We start from the raw sequence: 19,693 nt of genomic DNA on the forward strand, positions 1-19,693 counted from the left end.
ATAGACAAAAAAATTATAACAGTTACATGAAATGAAAAAAAGAAGATGAGAGAAAATTGTAGGTACAGTATATTAAAGCATATAGGTAGCTAAGATTGATTGCAATGACAGCTTGAATGGTAGTTGACAAAAATTGGTAGGCACAATACAGCAGAAACAATATAAGATTGATTGCAATGACAGCTTGAGTGGTAGTTGACAAAAATTGGTAGTCACAATACAGCATATGGCTAGCACATAAAAGAAGACAGCAATGACACAATGATAAGGTTGTTTGATATTACATAAAAAATAGGAGATTGGGTAACACTAGGTACAGAGCAAATTTAAAGCTCAGTGTAGGAAACTAAGAAGATGAAGTTAGGTACTTTTTGGTTTTGCTTTTAAATAAGGCAAAAGTTTTACAGTTTTTCAATTCACTAGGGAGTGAGTTCCATAGACTAGGTCCCTTAATTTGCATAGAGTGTTTACACAGATTAAGTTTGACCCTGGGGATATCAAAGAGATATTTATTTCTGGTGTGGTGATAATGGGTCCTATTACATCTGTCCAGGGAGAGTTTCAGAGCATGGTTTACATTTAAGAACAGGGTTTTGTAAATGTAGTTGACACAAGAGAATGTGTGGAGGGAGTTAATATTTAGCAAGTTTAGGGATTTAAACAAGGGAGCTGAGTGTTGTCTGAAAGCAGAGTTAGTTATTATTCTGATAGCAGATTTTTGCTGTGTGATGATGGGCTTAAGGTGGTTTGCAGTGGTAGACCCCCATGCACAGATACCATAATTAAGATAGGGGTAGATTAGTGCATAATATAGTGAGAGGAGAGCAGAGTTAGGAACATAATATCTGATTTTGGAGAGTATACCAACTGTCTTAGAGACTTTCTTAGTTATGTGTTGAATGTGGGTGCTCAAGTTGAGTCTCTTGTCTAGGAATAGGCCAAGAAACTTGCCATCATTTTTATTACTGATGTTAATGTTGTCTATCTGTAGCTGAATTGCATTTGATGATTTGCTTCCAAATAAGATGTAGTAAGTCTTTTCGATGTTTAATGTTAGTTTGTTCGTTGACATCCATAAGTGGACTTTTTTTAATTCATTATTCACAACATTATTTAGTGTATGTGGGTTGAGGTTTGAATAGATAAGGGTAGTATCGTCAGCAAACAATATAGGTTTGAGAATATTAGAAACATTAGGCAGATCGTTTATATATATAAGAAATAGAAGAGGTCCTAAGATGCTGCCCTGTGGCACTCCAACGGTAATTGGTAGAGTGGAAGAAGTTGTATCATTGATGGTTACATATTGGTGTCTGTCACTAAGATAGGATCGGATGTAGTCAAGGGCAAGGCCTCGGATTCCATAATGAGGGAGTTTAAGTAAGAGGTAGTTGTGATTAACAGTATCAAAGGCTTTTCTTAGGTCAATGAAGAGTCCAATCGGAAACTCATTTTTGTCAAGGGCTGAGTAAATAACGTCAAGGAGACTAATGATTGCATCGTTGGTGCTCTTTTGGGACCGGAAGCCAAACTGGCAGGGGCTGAGTATGTCGAATTTTACGAGGTAGGAATAGAGCTGTTTGTAAATAATTTTTTCAAATATTTTTGATAGAATGGGTAGATTTGATATTGGTCTATAATTGTTTATGTCCGCCGGATTGCCTCCTTTATGGACTGGCGTTACTCTTGCTTTTTTGAGGATATCAGGGAAGGTGTGACACTCTATAGATTTGTTGAACAGTAGTGCTATGGGTGGGGCAAGGGCATGGGAGGCTCTCTTGTACACAATGGACGGAATTTCACTGGTGTTCCCTGCCTTGGTTTTTAGAGAGTGTATGATGGACACAACATCTGCCGGGCTGATTGGTGAAAGGAGAAGAGAGTTTGGATAGCTGCCTGAGAGATATGTGTTAATATGTGTCTGAGTCTGTGGGATTTTACTGGCAAGATTACCACCAACCGATGAAAAGAAACTATTAAATTCATTTGCCATTTCTAAATCAGTTGACGGTATATCCCCATCCTTGTAGAGTTTTATTTGGTTATGTGAGTGTTGTTTAGTTCCTAGGATACTAGAGATAGTTTTCCAAGTGCTTTTCATGTTGCCTTTTGCTTCATTGAATCTATTCACATAATATGCAAGTTTTGCCTTTCTTATGATACTGGTAAGCATTGATGAGTACCTTTTAGCTACTTCCTTTGAAACTAGGCCAATCCTAACTTTCTTTTCATATTCATGTTTCTTGTTGATTGAGTTGAGAATGCCACTTGTGAGCCATGGATTGTTTAATCTTTTGTCAGTTACTTGCTTGGTAAGAAGGGGACAATGAAGGTTGTAGAGGCTTAGAGTTTTGGAGAGGAAGAGGTTAGCTAATGAATTTATATCATGGGTATTATTGAATTCAGAATCCCAGTTAATATTGTGAAGTGCCTCTGTAAGATTGTCTAAAGCTGATTCATTGTGTAGCCTAAATGAAAGTTTCTTGCTTTTTGGTGGTGTTATGTCCATGTTCGCTATGAGAAAGGTAGGATAGTGGTCAGTTGTTCTGTCGTAGATTATACCAGATACAAAGGGAGCTGTTATGTTTGTCCATATGTGGTCCAAGGTAGTGGCTGATGTTTGAGTGACTCGGGTAGGTTTGGTGATTGTGGGGATTAGCATACAGGAGTTCATGCTGTGAAGGAAATAGTCAACTTGAGAGCAATTTTGTTGACCCAGGTCAATATTAAAGTCTCCTCCCAGAATGATGTGGTTTTTGTTGAGATTGTTGTTTATAATAAGATTCCTTAGGTTGTCTGAGAAAGAAGCTATGTTAGTATTGGGAAATCTATAGATGGCTCCAATAGTCAAAGAGGATTTAAGGGATTTAATTGTAAACTGAGCAAAAGTATATTCACAGTAGTCATCTCTGTCACTAATAACACTGTTGCAGATAAATGTATCTAGGTAATATATAGCTGTGCCACCACCTTTTTTATTAGGCCTACAGTTATGAATGGCTTTATAACCAGCTAAGTTGTAGAGTTGGGTATAGTCTTTATTTAGCCAAGTTTCTGTTAAAATAATGAACGATAGGTTAGTACCTAGTGCTGTGAGTAATGCATTTAAATCGTCAAAATGTTTACCAAGTGATCTAACATTTTGGTTATAAACTGATAGACAGGTGCTATTTTGAAGTTTGTTTTTAGCTTGGTGTGCTGTGAAATACTTGCAGTAATGATGATCAATGTGCTGGTTGGTGTAGATATGAGACAGAAGATTTTGATCAGGATCAATATCAGTGTGCATAGAGATGCAGAGGGATCACGATACAAGATACACGATAAAGCAAAACACAAGAATAAAAGCAAATACAATAAAATAGTAACAATTTAGAAGTAAAATAAAGATCCAATAGATAGCCAGGAAGGACACAGAAGTTACTTAAAATAAAAAACAAAAAATCAGTAGAGACTGACAATATAAATGTAAAATAAAAAATAATAAGAAAAATAATAATCATAAAAAAATGATCTTGAAGATAATTAGCTTAGTAATGGTTAATTAAAATCCTATAATTGGTATGAACCTAAGAAAACAGTGAGCTCAAATTGATAATTCCGAGAGAAAAAAAAGTAGAGAAAGGTGAGGGGTAGTCACCAAATATAAGGAAGCGATATGAGCATAGTCAACAGTACAATTTCCAGTCAAGAATGTAGCATTGGGCGTCGGCAGTTCTAATCGTCTCCAAGACGCTACAGCTTCGACACAGAACAGGCATCAAACTAGGACCGCATCGAGCTACAACGCTCTCCGACAATAAACCTCCGCGACTCCGGCCACACTCAGCTCTCTGCTCTGCTCCAAGCTCCGTTTCAACGTCTACGACACTGCTGTATCCAAGACTACTAAATAAATATGAAACTCACTAAACACTGTGTCTCTAATCTACCCAACAACATTGCATAAATGTACGTTTCATTGGTGACCCCATAGTGTTTCGACGATACCCAGCCACGATGGACTACAACATGGACTCTCACTGGACCTCTACTGCTGCTGCTTGCTGTGGACCGCAGCCACCTGTCATGGAACGCTGCCAACACCCTCGCCACAGCTATGATTTTCATTGCGATCATCCCTGCATTTTCATCTGCTACGGCTTGATGCTCCACGATCGTTACTCACTCATCTGACAGCCTCATCAATGATTACATCATGTAGGATCTACAACCTGTCCTGCCGACTCTCCGTCGCTGCCAGGGCACTGCTTGTCCTACAGGGACGCCCATGACAGCTGCTCTGTCATCAGGTTCATCTACATGTTCACTGCATTCTGATACTTTGCCGACTCAAGCACCTTGCGCAGTACAGGACTTACAGCTTGCATTTCCGACTCTTCGTCGCCTCCAGGACAATTCAGCTCTAGCAGTGATTCCCTCGTTGTCCTAACTACGTGCCTACATTACCTCCTATTGTCCTGGTGCCCGAGCCCATCCACCCCTGGATCTAAATGCTCTACCAGCGACCCAAGGACGCAACAATCACACACATTCTTCTCTCCTGCTACACCACGCTTGTCCACACACTGTCCGCATCTTTCGGTACCGGACTACATGTTTCACAGCGACCCTGGGAACAGTAGCCTCGTATTTTTTGTTGTATTGCTTTTCTTTCATTCCCTGGCAGGGGGGAATCCTGCAGCGAGTAATCCTTATACTCGCTCCATTATCTCATTATCTTAAAGGCATAACTAATTAGTACTAACTAAACAAGCTATAATCCTATCCCTAATTACAGGTAACAGTTGACCAGACCACACACTAAAAGATGAAGGGACGACGACATTTCGGTCCATCCTGGACCATACATAATCGACTTGAGAATGGGGCAGGACCACCATTTGGTCACCATTTGGTCCGGGAGACATCTCCCGTCACGCAGGGTGCATTTGTGCCTCCACAGATCTCCAGTATCATCTTTTGATACTGGTAATGGCTCAAAAGGGCCACCACTTATGGGCTATTCATGCCCGTGCCACCTCTTGGGTGGCTTAATCTTCATCAATCAATCGGGGCAGGACGGACCGAAACGTCGTCGTCCCTTCACCTTCTAGTGTGTGATCTGGTTAACATACTTTAGCTACGTTATTGTGGTACTCACATCCTCCTATCCTAGCAGAGAAAGGTGAGGGGTAGTCACCATATATAAGGAAGTGATATCAGAATAGTCGACAGTACAATTTCCAGTAAAGAAAGTAGTGTGGGAAAAACCTGTCGAGATTGATATGAGAGGAGACTACCAGGGACTTGTACTGAACTAAATTAAAAAATTACTGTCTGCAAATTAATTCAACTAAAATCTCTAGCTAGGGCTGTAAATCCTAGCTCCTCTTTTCCTAATGACAGAGTGTGGGCTGTAAGGGGAAGGTGGGGTGAATGAATTAGTTGATAGGTTGATTGAAGATCCACAGTCCACCTGCCAACAGGTATCTCACATCAGCTTGTATTTTATACAAGGATAAGATTTAATAAATTCAGTTATATGACTGAACACTGGCTCTGTTTAGATCAGAGATTTAAACATGTACATAGTCTAGCCTAGCACCATAACTATTAACAGCCAATATATTCTTATACTATAAACAACAATTTAAATTGTAAAAGTATAATAAATGACCTTAAATATAGTCTAAGTACTATTACTAAGTACTAGAAATTATATTCAATTAAATGAACTTATATGATAACTTAAAAATAACTAAGCAAGCAATTGTTAACTTAATTTATATATTCAAGTATATATGCAGATGTATTAATATTCACTTTATATGATGAAGTACAGTCAGCTTGATTGAATCATTTCCCACACAATGGACGCTCATGAGGTTTTGTTTACTGTGACAATATTTTCTTACACCATGGACACTCATGAGGTTAAGCACCTCCAAAGGATACCTGATCAACCAGGCTGTGACTCATACGTCAGGCTGCGAGCAGCCGCGTCTAACAGCCTGGTTGATCAGTCCAGCAACCAGGAGGCCTGGTCGACGACCGGGCCGCGGGGACACTAAGCCCCGGAAGCACCTCAAGGTAGCCTCAAGGTAGGTTTAGTGCTTAAAGATTCAACTGCTGCACTGCAATATTAATAAACTTACTAAGATATGAGGCGTTGCCTCGCTTTATAACCGACAGACAGATTTATAGGATATTAAAGTCATACAAGCATACAATTGGCCAATTAATATACCAAAATAACCTTCAATATACTTCTCTGAATGCCGGAGTGCCTGCCTGACAGTGTGCCAGACTTGATAACTCTCTTGTTGCGAGTTTAGGCACGATATTTTATATAACAGCTTTGCTGTAGATTGTTCTTGTCGCGTTTCTATGTGATTTTTATTGAATAGCAGTTGCAGTAAGATGAGGGTGGAGACAGTCACTGTGTGCTCCACTATACACTCTTATTTTATATAATGTTCTAGGAATTTTCCTTGTAGATATTTTCCAGGTACTCCCCCAGTTCTAGACAGTGTTCACTGGTGATTTTTCTCTTGTAATATATCTTTATCATTTATCAATTCTGATTGAAATTACCTACTTAAAATTATCTGCTAGATTAAGGACCTGCCCGAAACGCTGCGCGTACTAGTGGCTTTACAAGAATGTAATTACTGTACTATCCAATGTATTCTCACAAACCCAATGTACCTTCTTATATATATATAAATAAATAAATAAATAAATAAATAAATAAAGATAATTAGATAAGGCGTCCTGAGCTAAATAATGTTCGCTAAGGATCCCTCACACTTGTTCACTGTGTTGTAAACAAACGCGTAGTGCCGCGGGGTGTGGTGGGCACTTCTTGTTCCCAAGATGCTCCTCCCTCTCGCTTGAGAGGGGGTAGTTTTCAATGAATATTGATTGATTATTTTTACTGTCTAGACATATGATTGAGATAAGATGTGATTATAATATAATTAGATATAGGATTTAAAGATTATAAGTAGTACTAGATAGTACCACTGATTCTTATTAAGGATTCGATTTATAATCCCTACCGGAAGCAATTAATGTTCCAATAGTTTTTTAATTAAGAAATCCTTCTTGAAGCTTCTTGATCCTTTAGAGATCATGCACAATGTCACGTAGGCATCTATAGGGCCCTATGGCATACGTGATCATAGTGACATTGTCATCTAGGATCAAGATGTATAATGAATCTATTATGATTTTGATATGATTTAGATATGATTTTGATACGATTTTGATATGATATAGAAATAATACATTTCTTAGATGATAATATTGATAGGTTGGTAAAATTTCCCACATCTTCCAGAGGGAGAGAACTGGCACAGAGTCCAATACTAAGGACAATAGTAACCATATGTATTCATCTACTCTCCATCGGATTGATAATACAAGTACAAATTTTGCTTGCACTTTTGTGCTGCTGTCCGTTGTGGACGATTGTGTCTGTTTGGAGTCTGTGGGTCATGTGGAGTTAAAGTGTCTTGAGGTCTCACAGGATTTAACTGCAGCTGGCTCACTGATTCCATGTGGATGAGTTTGTCCAATGTCTTCAGGGAAGTTGTTCCTTTAGACAGGATTTTGACTATTCTCAAGATCCCCTGGCTATCTGGATGGACTGAGACAACTTTACCTAATTGCCAGTCAGCCCTAGGGCCATCACTGTCTACCAAGACAATATCGCCAGGTTGGAGGTTAAATATATTGTGTGGGACATTGGCCCCATAGTGATGTTCTCGTAGAGATGTAAGATATTCTTTTGTCCAAACATCATTCCATTTTTGGATTATGCTGGACAGATGCTTATACCCCTGAACCAACTCGCTCTGACCCACATATGAGGGATCTCTGATCTCATCATCCACTAGAGATGGTACCGGAGTCAGAAGTCTTCCATACATTAGGTGGGCAGGACTTAATGGCTCATGTTGAGTAGGATCATCAGACAAGTAAGTCAACGGCCGGTTATTCACCCTTGATTCTATTTCCGTGATTACTGTCTGGAGTTCTTGAAGATTGATTTTCTGACGGTGTAGAGATTTTCTCAAGGATCTTTTGACAGTTCCTATTAACCGTTCATAAAATCCTCTGTGCCATGGGGCTCTTGGAGGGATATATTTCCATCTGCAATGACGCTGTTCCAGTGTGGAAGTAACTGCAGGATGGGAACAGATTTCTCGTAGACATGCTTCTCCAGCTTCCAAGTTTGCTCTGTTGTCTGAAATCATCAGCTTAGGGCATGATCGGCGTGCTGCGAATCTGCGGAAAGCTTGAATAAATGATTGAGCAGTCATATCGGGTGTTACCTCTAGATGTACTGCTCTGGTGGTAGCACAGGTGAACAGACAGATGTATGCCTTGATAGGTTGCTTATCTGCAGTCCCTGTTAGATATATTGCTCCTGTATAATCTACTCCTGTCATCTCGAAAGGGTGTAGATGGACCACTTGTTCCTTTGGTAGGGGTGATGAGATGATGATGATGATACTTTTCAAAATGCTTGTGCTCTCTAGAGTGGAGTACTGCTGCACAATGACAGCACCTTTCAAAGCTGGAGAAATTGCTGACCTGGAGAGCGTGCAGAGATCCTTTACTGCTAGAATCCACTCAGTAAAACATCTAAATTACTGGGACAGACTAAAGAGCCTAAATCTGTACTCCCTTGAGCGCAGGCGGGAGAGATACATAATAATTTACACGTGGAAAATAATTGAGGGGCAGGTCCTAAACCTGCACACAGAAATAACATCACATGAGACCAGAAGACATGGCAGGATGTGCAGAATACCCCCGTTGAAAAGCAGAGGTGCAACAGGTACTCTGAGAGAGAACTCTATCAACATCAGATGCCCGAGACTGTTCAACCCGCTTCCACTACACATAAGGGGCATAACTGGCCGACCCCTCACAGTGTTCAAGAGAGAACTGGATAAGCACCTCCAAAGGATACTTGATCAACCAGGCTATGACTCATACGTCAGGCTGCGAGCAGCCATGTCTAACAACCTGGTTGATCAGTCCAGCAACCAGGAGGCCTGGTCGACAACTGGGCCGCAGGGATGCTGAGCCCCGGAAGCACCTCAAGGTAACCTCAAGGTAGACAAGGGGTGGTGGCCTTGGATAAGAGCAAGTTCTTGCATCGTACCTTCGGCATATCATGCAATTCTTCAAGATTGATTTGACTGACTGTCTTCCCCAAGGAATCCAGTACTGCTGTCTGATATGTGTGAGTGTGTCTAACACTCCTCCATGTTTGATGATTTGTTGATGTGTGTGTAACACAATCAACCTTGTGATCCAATGATTTTTTGGTAAACGCCATGGATGCACGGTATCTAGATTGATATCTGCATGTTTAAGTCTCCCTCCACAACGCAGAATATTGTGATTTTCTTGGTCTATCTACAGACCGAGATTGTGTTTTAACTTATGCAGAAGATTTTCATAGTTATTCCCATAAGTTTCTCTCTGGGCTTGTCTTACCCAATAGATAAGTGCATATGGAAAAGTGTATTTTATACCTCTTTTCCTGAGATATTGAAACACGTTCTGTGTTACATTGATTAATTTGACGAGCGAGGAGTAACGAGTACAATCCAAGACTGATATTTGAGCTTGCTGCCTGGTGGTAGTTATGGTTTGTGTCGTGATGACGTGTGGCTTTTGTTCAGGCCAACTACCATTCACTAACCATCGAGGCCCATGAAACCAAATATCTGCCTCTGCAAACTGTTTAAATGTCATATCTCTTGATAAGAGATCAGCAGGATTATCTTTTGTTGGTACATGCAGCAATTGAAAGCCTGCGGAAATTTCTTTAATTTCCGAGACGCGATTTTTTACATATGGAGTCGGACAGTTGTCGTTTCGTACCCATTGTAAGACAGCTTCATTGTCAGACCATGTAATGACATCTTTGAAGTTCATGGTAGACAAGACTTGTTTGATATGCACTGCTAAGCGTGTGCCAGTTAGCAATGCAGTTAGTTCCATCTGAGGCAAAGCCCTCTTTTTTAATGGAGCGACTCTGGCCTTAGAGGCGATAAGATATAATTGATAGGAAGTCACAAAGTAAGCACAAGCTCCAAAAGCTTTGGCTGACGAGTCTGCGAATACATGTAGTGATACTTCATCATTTTCCTCGACTATGTGTCTCGGAAAGATTATCTTTTCGACTAAAGTTTGTTCTTGAGCCACTTCCATCCAAGCTTTTTGTAACTGGAGTGGTAGTGGATCATCCCAACCAACTTTAGCCTTCCAAGCTTCTTGCACCAATAAACGCCACTTGATAGTTAAAGGATTTAGTAGACCAAGTGGGTCGAATATTTTGCTAACTTGTGAAAGCAAATCCCTTTTTGTAGCAATGCTATAATTTACTGGTACAAATTTGATTGACATTGTGTCCGAGATTAAATCCCATTCCATACCTAACACCTTTTGTGATTTTGGTACGTGATATTCAGGGTAATCTCTTGCTATTTGATTATTCAATGTTGCATTATTAGAGGCCCAAGATTGTAGTGGCATGTTGGCACCTTGTAGCTCCTTGTTGGCCTCTTGATATAATTGTAACAGTTCAGTAGTACTGTTAACTGTCCCTTGAAAATTATCTACATATAGATTTCGACTGATTTCAGCCTTATAGGGACTTGATGATTTCTTCAGATGAGTATCTAGAGTTGCTTGCAACAGAAATGGACTACTTGTTGCCCCGAAAAGAACTGAGGAGAATCTTAAAGTCACTATAGGACTATTGATATCTTCTGGGTTTTCTACCCATAGAAACTTAGTGAAGTCTCTATCTTCTTCCTGCAAGCCAACTCTTAGAAAGGCCTTACTAATATCTGATGAAAACGCATATTTGTTAAGTCTAAACTTCAACAGTATGTCATACAATTTCTGAGTTAGACTTGGACCTGTTTGCAAACCATCATTTAGACTGGTTCCTTGGGGTCCAGATTTTTTTTTTTTTTTTTGAGATATATACAAGAGTTGTTACATTCTTGTACAGCCACTAGTACGCGTAGCGTTTCGGGCAAGTCCTTAATCCTATGGTCCCTGGAATACGATCCCCTGCCGCGAAGAATCGTTTTTTCATCCAAGCACACATTTTACTGTTGCGTTAAACAGAGGCTACAGTTAAGGAATTGCGCCCAGTAAATCCTCCCCGGCCAGGATACGAACCCATGACATAGCGCTCGCGGAACGCCAGGCGAGTGTCTTACCACTACACCACGGAGACTGCTCGTCTTTAGCAGCTACTATTAAGCTATCTTCAATTTAGAGCTACTATTAAAAACTATCCGTAAAGGAGTCGTTTTTTATTCTCTCATTACAGCCATGTGTGGTAAAAAATGGCCTGTTTGCTAATTGTCGTGTTTCACGACTTCGATTAATTTATTCTTTAATTGTTGAACAATAATCTCATTGTAGAGTTTTAAATGCTCAGGCCTTTTTCTTAGCTTTGCTAACTGAGATTTAAATTGACTGTAAGCCATGTGATAGTTGGTAGGTAAGGTTTTATGGTTGATTTTCCATGGTAGCCTTACCCAGTACTGTCCATCATGGTACTGTACAGTTTCTAAGTACTGATTGTATGCACAGACATCATCAGGACTTGGTTGTTCAGGAATTATTCCTATGGCATCAAGTTTCCACAACTGATGTACAGATTCCAGTCCATCATCAATCATGTTGGGGATTTTAAGTGGTGACTGTTCTTTGCCTAGTCATGCCACTATTACAGTTTCTATATGATGTGATTTTTCAGGAGTTGAAGGTTCAAGATCTAGTACAGGTCCTGTCATCAATATGCCTCCTGCTGATTTGAGTATATTCATACCAATAGATTCCTCTGATCCCAGAATGAATCGATGATAGTAGTCAGCTCCAATCAGGATTCCGATATCCCCTACATTGTCAGAATCGAGCAGAGGATCTGCTAATTGGATTCCTTTTTCTTTTAGGAATTTAATTGTGGCTGCCAGACCAGTCACTTCCATTTCAGTAGGAATTTGATCAACTACTATGGCTTCGACTGTCCTTTGGGATGTACCTAGACAGACATTGAGTTGTACTACTGGAAAGGTTCTACGACCTGAATTGGTAAAAAAACCTGATATGGATGTAGATACTTGCTTTGAAGATTCAAGTTGTAAATCTTCTGCCATATTTTTACTGATAAAGGTTTTCTGTGACCCTTGATCAAAAAAGCCTCTAGTTTGAATACAAATTCCTTGATTGCATAGTTCTAGCTGTGCAGTAGGCAATATGGCTGTTGTAACAATCTCTGTATCTAAGGCATTGACACAATCTCTGTATCTAAGGCGTTGACATTACTCATTACTGTACAGAATTGTACGGTTGTTGTGGTATTATCATCTTTTGGCTTTGCCTGAGATGCAGGTTGATTATTGGATGTCTGTGATCTGGATTGAGTGTTGATATCACCACAGAGTGCTGTATGATGAACACTTTTATGACAATATTGGCAGTTCTGCAATTGAGTGTTACATTCACTTGTATGAATGTGAATGTAACACTTGTTCCCACTCTGACTTAACCCCATTTATACTAACTCTCTGTTTCCTTTGGAATAGCCATGCCCTAATCCAACTTAATATAGCACCTCCAATACCATGAGCCTCTATTTTTTTAATCAGTCTTTCATGTGGCACTGTATCAAAAGCTTTGCCAAAGTCAAGGTACACAACATCACAATCCTTACCACTATCAACTGCCTCAACTATGCTGGAATAAAAAGATAGCAAATTTGTTAAACATGAACGGCCATTTGTAAAACCATGTTGCGACTCATTTATTAATTTGTGTTTTTCAAGATGACGACGAATTTTATTTGCAATTATCGATTCAAGTAACTTTCCCACAATAGACGTTAGGCTAATTGGTCGATAGTTTGACGCAAGTGATCTATCTCCTTTCTTAAAAATTGGTATCACATTAGCAACTTTCTATAACTCGGGCACTCTGCCTAACTCTATTGATTTATTAAATATGGTAGACAGTGGCTCGGAAAGCTCCTCTTTGCATTCTATAAGCACCCTGGCAAACACTTCATCGGGCCCTGGGGATTTGTTTGGTTTGAGTTTAACTATTTGTTTAATTACATCCTCCCTGGTAACTGCTAAACTAGTCAACCTGTCCTCGTCCCCACCCACATAGACTTGTTCGGCTGAAAGCATATTGTTAAGTTCCTCTTTAGTAAATACAGATTTAAAATATTTATTAAAAATACTACTCATCTCTTCATCATTATCTGTTATTTGACCTGTCTCAGTTTTTAATGGACCTATCCTTTCCCTAATCTTTGTCCGATATAACTGGAAAAACCCTTTAGGATTTGTCTTTGCTTGCTCTGCTATGCGAACTTCATAGTTTCTTTTTGCTTTCCTTATCTCTTTTTTAGTACTTCTAACCAGTTGTACGAATTCCTTTTCTAAACTGACTTCCCCATTCTTAATCCTTTTGTACCACGCTCTCTTTTTACCTATAAGGTTCTTCAGATCCTTTGTTATCCACTTTGGATCATTAGTATTCGATCTATTCAATTTATATGGTATACTACGTTCCTGTGCTGAATTTATGCTCGTTGATGAACACAAGTTACTCACAAAGGTGCCTTTCAGAGCACATTCTAATAATTATAATAATAAACCTAGTAATCATGCTAATAAACCTAATGGTTAACAGACCAAACCAGTTTCCTCTTTACTTGTGTAAAGGAGGAAATGTAGATGTTTATCTCTCAATGTTTGGTAATATGTTTATTGTTTGTGATGTGTGTGTATGTATGTATTAACTCGATGTACTGAACGGGGTGAAAATAGCTTGAGCTACCTCATCCCTTTGTGTGTATTTTACATCAATAAACTTATTTCAATTTCAATTTCAATTTCAACCAGTTTCCAACCGATCTGCTACTCACATGATCTCTTATCCTGTTAAACCTAAGTTTGAGAAACCCCAGTTGGGGGATGCAACACCCCCAGTACTATAAATAATAAGTCTTCAGTGGGTGTGACAGGGTCAACCCCTGATAGTAGGTTTTGTGCTCACTGTAAGAGAAGAGGTCTTGTTATTACTTCTTGTTTTAACTGCCTCCTGATTTAAGATCTGCTAGTCTAATTATGTTACCTTGCCTTGAGGTGCTTCCGGGGCTTAGCGTCCCCGCGGCCCGGTCGTCGACCAGGCATCCTGGTTGCTGGACTGATCAACCAGGCTGTTGGACGCGGCTGCTCGCAGCCTGATGTATGAGTCACAGCCTGGTTGATCAGGTATCCTTTGGAGGTGCTTATCCAGTTCTCTCTTGAACACTGTGAGGGGTCGGCCAGTTATGCCAAATAGATAGAGGTTTATGTATAGAGGTTTGCAGAGTAGAAATTCTAAGAGTGATTATGTAGATTCCAAATGGGTAGCAAACTATCACCCACATGTGTTTTCTGAGGAAGTATTGTGCAAAAGTGGTAAATGGAAGCCAGGTGTTACGTTGAGAGATATTGGTGCTTCCCAAACTCTGATTTTAGTTCATGTACTATCTAATGTTGTGATGAGAGATATTAGTGAGTCTGTAGTTCTGCAGTGTATTGCAAGTTGTCAATCAGTATCTCTGATAGAAATTAATATTAGTTAATCATTTACTCCAGGCGTGTGCACTGTTGGTGTTAGTAAACAGTTGCCTAATCCCAGGTGTGGATGCTATTCTTGGTAATGATGTAACCATTAACTATGTTGTTGGGAAGGTTGATCCTATTTTGTTACCAAAAACAGTTATTTTGAGGGACTAGGTAGATGTAGTGGATAGTGTTATCTATCCTGTATGTGCCGTGTCCAGTTCTTTGAGTAATCAGCCAGATGCAGTGGATGGTGTTATCTACCCTGCCTGTGCTGCCTTCAGTTCTATTAGTGTTCCAGTTGTCAGTTGTGTCACTACCAAGGTACAGGTTCCAGAGACCAGTACCTCTTCAGAGGTGAAGTGGAAGGTGTTTTTTCAAGATTCATGTGTGGCAAACCTGGTTGTTGAAAGTGAGTCTGATACTATGACACCGATTTATTCCAATCAAGTGGACGGAACAGGAAGTTCGTGTACCAGTTACTTGCCCGCTCACTCCAGAGTTTTAGTCAGGTGTCGAGCGTAAGGTTGTTGTTGCCATGACCCAGATATATTCTAACCAAAATGGTTTGGAAAAGGATGTCAGGTTGCCAGCTCGCTCGCTTCAGATTTTGAGTCCTTGAATTTGTGTAAGTTAAGTAGGACTTACCCAAATATATCAGAGTAGTGAGGAGACAGTCTGTGATTTAGAGCCATTGTTGAAGAGTGTGGGAGATCATCCAGAGGTTCAGCTTCTGACAAATAGATGGAGACCTCTTGAGCCTCCCTCTTCAGTTGACTGTGAGGGTGTGACCCAGTTTAGTAGGTTTACTGATTGTAAACAGACAGTGCTCCAAGCATTTTAAGATTATGTCATGGGAGGACAATTTGGTAAATATTGCATAACATTTAATAGTCTTAACATGTCTTCTATTCTTAAATTGCAGAGTGTTGTGGCCAATTATTCTTGTTCCACGTGGATTAAGTGTTTAACATTCGGTAACTCAAGTCAGAGTGTTATTAGGGCTTTATTGCAAACTGTTGTTGTACCACAAGAACCATTCTCCCTTGTAGTAATGGACTGTGTGTCATCTTTGCCCAGAACTATTGCTGTGAATAGCAATTTTAATCCAATGAGTTGTACGTCCAGATTTCCTAAAACAGTTGAGTGGAAGTCTAAAGCAGTGTCTCTTATTTTGCATCCGGTACGTTACTTTACTACAAATGTAGTTTACAGAACTTATATTAAGTTCAAGTATAGTCTTGATTCTCAGAGTCAAAGTGGTGTTGTACGGTTTCGTCCGATTTTGAAGCAGATGTTTAAGGTCACAGGTGAGAGAGAGCTTTAAGTTGGAGTGCGACATGAATATCCCACATGTTTGGTTTGTTGAGTGTGTAGGGTTACAGGTTGTCCTTGGATGGTTCCCAGGTAATCTGGTATTCATCTACCAGGTGATAAGACCCCTACCACGGTTGCTTGGTTATTCAAAGTCACCAGAAGTTACTGAATGTAGTTTATAGTAAATGTTATCAAAGTTCCAGAGTGGTTCTGTTACTTACCTGGGAGGCCAGGATGGCTATAATGGCTTGTTTTGTCTTAAAGTTCACAGTCAGAAGGTGTGAGCTTGTTCTTGTGGTTGTGATTACGATACAGTGCTTAGGAACAATCATGTCTTCTTACTCTAATAGTTCTGGTAGAGTTACGAAGCGCTGACTTATTTGTCCAACACTGATGGTCACCTGAGTCAGTTCAGACAAATGTTCCTTGCACTTTTCCTTGCTGTTCTTCTCTGTTGCGACAGACGTAAGAGGTCGACTTATAAATCTTGTTTTGTGATTGGTGGTTCCAAGAGTGAAGAAGTTTCGAATGTGTCGGAGTGGTCTAACCCTGTTTCTTCTACTTTTAGTTCATATTGGCCGAGGCTATATGTTCCACAGAAGATCCATAGTGATGGGGACCAGCAGATCCTGAAGGGGTTTTACCAGATCTGGAAAGTGTCTGCCCAGATCACTCTCATTACCCAGGAGAAGTCCCTCAACCAACCCACATCCAGTCAACTTCACATAAGTAGGTTAACTCTAGGAAAAGGAAGTAATAACCAGTGTGAAATTTATCAATTTGCGCAAAACAGGATGTAACAGCTCCAGACGTACTCATGTTATCCTAAACAGAGCTCTTTGTATGAAAACAATTGTTGGAACTATACTAAGTGTCTATATTATGTAGTTCTTTAAAAAAGTACTTTAACTTGCTATATAAAAGTGTTGTGAAATGTTTACCATGCATAAAATGGTTACGTTGGTGTTATTGATCTAATAAGAGTTTAACAGTGAACCCCGCTAAATTGAAAACTTCTCTACTAGATTCTGCTTTCCCAAACTGTCATTCATGTGAGTGGGTTGATTGAACTTAATTCCCATGTGAACCTTGATAAATGTGGTGATTATAGCATGAACACATTTGCTGATAAAAGTAATTACCTCATGTATGTAGGTGGACAGAATAAGATAGTGCCCTGGAGGGATAAATGTGTTGGAAATCCCGGAGGTACAGGTATGAATACCCTGAAGTGTACAGACAGTGGTGTAGGACATGACCAGAGAAAGGAACTTGTTGCTGTTGCCACCATGATTTGTGAGAATTCTCATGTGAGAAATATAATGTATATTTTTTAACTTTGACTAAATAAATTGAAATTGTGTTGCAAGGAGATATACCTTGATATATATTATATTCATGAATTATTACATGTTGTTCTTAAGATGTTGATTATGTGTGTTTATTTACATTTCAATTGTCATATGTTTTATTTGTGTATATTCTAAGGCTCCTTGACATTTCAAGTACTAACCTCTGACCTTACCTCTAGAAAAAATTCTATTATTCTTCAATTCATTACATTTTTTATCTTGGAGGTGGGGGTATGTTACGAATCAGGAAGGCCAGATTCTCACTAGGTGAATAATACTGCCTTCTGAATTATTACAATCAAATTTGCATGTGGTGCGAGTGGTTACATATTATATTTGTTAGCATTATATTGTATTTCATATGATATATTACTGTATCTTATAAGTCCTATGGTAATGTATGTTGGTATGAGAGGTGGTCAAGTAATCACGTACTTGCCTGTGGAATGAACGGGTATAACACGCGTAGCATACGTGTGAGGTGAGGGAATGTGTTGATCATGCTTCCAGTTAGAAGTATTGTGTCCTTTTAGAATGTTTGTTTATTTGAGTTATTATTCCAGAGTGTATGAAATATTATACTAGTATAATGATATCTGTTTGGGATTGGTTGCTTCCTATGAAGTGTGTTAATTTAGAGAATATATCAGACGTCCTGGTTACTGTGTGTGTGTGTGAGGTGCGTCTGGTCGAGGGAGGGGAAAGATGTGTGTGTGAGAGAGGTGCGTCTGGTCGAGGGAGGGGAAAGATGTGTGTGTGAGAGAGGTGCGTCTGGTCGAGGGAGGGGAAAGATGTGTGTGTGTGTGAGGTGCGTCTGGTCGAGGGAGGGGAAAGATGTGTGTGTGAGAGAGGTGCGTCTGGTCGAGGGAGGGGAAAGATGTGTGTGTGAGAGAGGTGCGTCTGGTCGAGGGAGGGGAAAGATGTGTGTGTGTGTGAGGTGCGTCTGGTCGAGGGAGGGGAAAGATGTGTGTGTGAGAGAGGTGCGTCTGGTCGAGGGAGGGGAAAGATGTGTGTGTGTGTGAGGTGCGTCTGGTCGAGGGAGGGGAAAGATGTGTGTGTGAGAGAGGTGCGTCTGGTCGAGGGAGGGGAAAGATGTGTGTGTGTGTGAGGTGCGTCTGGTCGAGGGAGGGGAAAGATGTGTGTGTGAGAGAGGTGCGTCTGGTCGAGGGAGGGGAAAGATACAGAAGTCAGACACTGGTGGCACTTGGCTCTGGAAACATCTTTTTTTATTAAGTTAAGTCTATATTATTTTGTTTTTGTTTTCTAGGTTTTGATAACCATATCTGTATATATACAAGATACTCTATGATTAAGCCTAAATATTATTTTTATATATTATGTCGAGTGGGATCATAAGCCAAATGGAGATAATTTTTGTCAGTTGTAAGAATATTATCATAAGTTATACTTTTACTTGTGTTTGTGTCCGTCCATCAGTAACTTACTGGTGCTTGTATGTTTACATCACAGGGATTATAGCATCAGACCCAAGATATAATAAAACATGATAGCCTGGGTAAATGTTATTCCTGTGTCGGGTACGAGTCTAGTTAGAAAGCGGGGTGTATAACACGCCCCTCCAAAATCCTGTGGTCCCTCCAAAACACTGGGGGACCCCTCCAAAACCCTGGAGGTCCCTCCAAAACCCTGGGGGTCCCTCCAAAACCCTGGGGGTCCCTCCAAAACCCTGGGGGTACCTCCAAAACCCTGGGGGTCCCTCCAAAACACTGGGGGACCCCTCCAAAACATTGGGTATCCAAAATATTAGTTTTGGAGGAATCAAGTGTTGTGAAGATCTTGTATTCTGGAGATGTTACATATGGATTTCGGGCTATGGAAAGATTCAGAAAATTAATCTGTTTTTCTGCCAGTCCAATATGTGTTGGACTGTAATAAAATGAATTCAGCTAAACTAACTTGGAGCTATTCAGGTAAACTACGAGGATTACCACTGGAACTGGAGAGCTTCAGTGCACGTGGTTGTTGTTGTACATGGTCTTCAGGTAGTCGGTGCCTGCATGAACATTGAGTCTAATAAAGATCCTGTGTAAATAAGATCTTGTATAGTGAATTTACTTGTTATACACGATCCTCAAGAACTCGGGTTCAAATCATATGCAGTTAAGATCTTGTAAGGTGATGATTGTACTGCAATAATGTAGAGTGACGATTGTGCACAGTGAAAATCTAATAGTAAGGATATATAGTTTGATGAATAAAATGCATGGGTGAGACATTTTCACTTCCCACGAGATCATAATGTACATGAACCCTTAGGGACCGGGAGGGTCGTCCCTCTTGCCCATTAGGCAACACCGGTAACCTCCGCTAATAATAATATTTTGTCCAATAATAATTCTACATAATTTTAGGAAGGGA

General features: G+C 40.0%; 1 protein-coding gene across 1 annotated transcript in view; it reads right to left on the reverse strand.

Annotated features, from left to right (window-relative positions):
- LOC123759125 (zwei Ig domain protein zig-8) overlaps positions 1 to 19,693 on the reverse strand; it is a 267,274-nt gene that overhangs the window by 4,799 nt on the left and 242,782 nt on the right. The window lies entirely within an intron of this gene.

Source organism: Procambarus clarkii, chromosome 15 (genome assembly GCF_040958095.1).
Source record: "Procambarus clarkii isolate CNS0578487 chromosome 15, FALCON_Pclarkii_2.0, whole genome shotgun sequence".
Classification (NCBI taxonomy): Eukaryota; Metazoa; Arthropoda; class Malacostraca; order Decapoda; family Cambaridae; genus Procambarus; species Procambarus clarkii.